Raw genomic sequence first — 2238 nt, forward strand, 5'->3', positions numbered from 1 at the left:
AATACATTATAATTGAGGATAAGGATTGGTAGATTGCATTACATTGATGAATATCACAAAGAAACCAAAACTCCTAGAACCTCTATAAAACTGAATTTTTGTATTTAACCCTTCTAATCTTTAGTTGTAAATGATCTTTTAATCGTTTGTTTAGCTAATTCGCTTTGAGACATCTTTAGTGATTACAACCAGTCCCTGTGGATACGATATCTTTTTATTACTGAAGACGTAACCGTACACTTACAATTTGTAACAAGTTTTTGGCGCCGTTATAGGGGTCTGCGCTTATAACATTAGAGATTATCAATTGAGTTAGACTAAACTTTTCTTTTTTTTCTTACATCTGACCTGTAACTAGTTTTCTAATTCTGTTTTGTATTCTTTCATTGCATTCTTTCATTGTATTCTTTCATTACATTCTTTCATTCATTCAGTACATTCATTGTTCTTTAATTCTTTTAGTAAACTACATTCTTTCTATTCTTGTATTCTTTTCTTTTCTTTAAATCAAATTCTTTAATCTTATTCTTGTATGCGAAGATCTAACTTTGCAGGAAAATTACTTCCTCTTGACCCCTAAATTGATAGAATATTCCATAGAAGAAAAATCTTGTAAAGACATCAAGAAGAACAAGAATAATCAACTATGGCTAATAGACCACTTAAGGATTATGCAGCACCTTACGCTAGAGGGTTCCACTCAAGTATTACTAGATCCTCTGTTGAAGCAAATAACTTTGAGATCAAGCCTGCAATAATCAATATGGTTCAGCAAAATCAGTTTGGAGGTGGACCGCATGAAGATCCTAATCAGCATTTGGAGGTCTTCTATGAAATTTGCAGTAGCATGAAGATGAATGGTGTTCCTTCAGAAGCAGTTAGATTATTACTATTTGGGTTTTCTTTAAGGGATAGAGATAAACAATGGTTGAACTCCCTACCTCCAAATAGCATTACTACTTGGGAATAATGCGAGCATCAATTCTTGGATAAATTCTATCCTCCTAGCAAGACAACTGATCATATGAGAAATCTTATTGCAAGCTTCAGACAATCCGACTCAGAATCTTTATTTGAAGCATGTGATAGATACAATAATATGCTCAGACAATGCCCACATCATGGACTAGAAAAATGGTTAGTGTTGCACACATTTTATAACGACATAAACTACCATACTAAGGTGTCCTTAGATTCAGCTGCTGGAGGGGCACTCATAAATAAGAGCTTAGATGATGCCGAATAAATTATTGAAAGTGTGACACAGAATCATCATCAATGGGCAACAGAGAGAAGTGGAGGCTATTCTTATTCAAACCCAACAAAAGCATCAGAGAAATTTGATGTAAATGCAATCACTCTAATGACTGCAAAGCTGGATGCTCTTACAAAGAAGCTGGAAAATATGGGAACAAATTATAACACAGTAAATGCCATAGTATGCTGTTGTGAAACATGTGGTAGTTCTGATCATTCACAAGACTCGTGTCCTTTGGGAGCTATATCTGTACAAATAAATCAATTAGAGCAATGTGACGCTATCATGAGTTTTAATCAAAGGAAGAATAATCCATATTCCAACACATATAACCCTGGGTGGAAGAATCATCCAAAATTTTCCTACAGAAATAATCAAGAACAAGGACCATCCATGGGAGGCAAACAAAGTTTCCAATCCGAGCAACAGAATTTTCAGCAACAACAACAATCTTCTCAAGGCTGTCAGTTTTCTAAAATTGAGAACATGCTTGAGGAAATTATCTCCAATCAAAATGAAATGAAGCAAGATATTTTGAAGCTATCTCAGAGAATGGATAATTCTGACAAGCATCAAAAGATTCAAGATACCCAAATTATCCAATTAGCTTCATCATCTTCAAGAGCACTCGGACAATTTCTAGGAAAATCTGATGTAAATCCAATAGAGCATTGCAATCGAATCGAGCTTAGGAGCGGACGGACCTTGGGGGATCCTCAAGTGACTGCTCTAAAAGGGATGAAAGCTGAAGAAGTGCTCTCTCCTCCAGTACTTGAACCAAATCAGATTCAAGAAAATGAGGAGAGTACCATTAAGGTTGAAGAGACTCTTTCACTAAACCAACAGAGTCAAGTAATCCCTTTTCCTCAGAGATTAGTGATGCTAAAGAAGGATGAAGAGTTTGGCAGATTTTTGGACAAAGTTAAAGAAATCTATGTGGAAGTTCCTTTGATTGATGCGATTCTACAAATGCTAAAAGT

General features: G+C 35.3%; 1 non-coding gene across 1 annotated transcript; it reads right to left on the reverse strand.

Annotated features, from left to right (window-relative positions):
• Positions 1-1021: 1021 nt before the first annotated feature.
• On the reverse strand, positions 1022-1128 carry LOC121978915. The gene has a single exon (XR_006111240.1). It is a non-coding gene; the product is annotated as a small nucleolar RNA R71 (small nucleolar RNA).
• Positions 1129-2238: the final 1110 nt, after the last annotated feature.

The sequence above is a fragment of the Zingiber officinale genome, chromosome 4B, assembly GCF_018446385.1.
Source record: "Zingiber officinale cultivar Zhangliang chromosome 4B, Zo_v1.1, whole genome shotgun sequence".
Taxonomy (NCBI): Eukaryota; Viridiplantae; Streptophyta; class Magnoliopsida; order Zingiberales; family Zingiberaceae; genus Zingiber; species Zingiber officinale.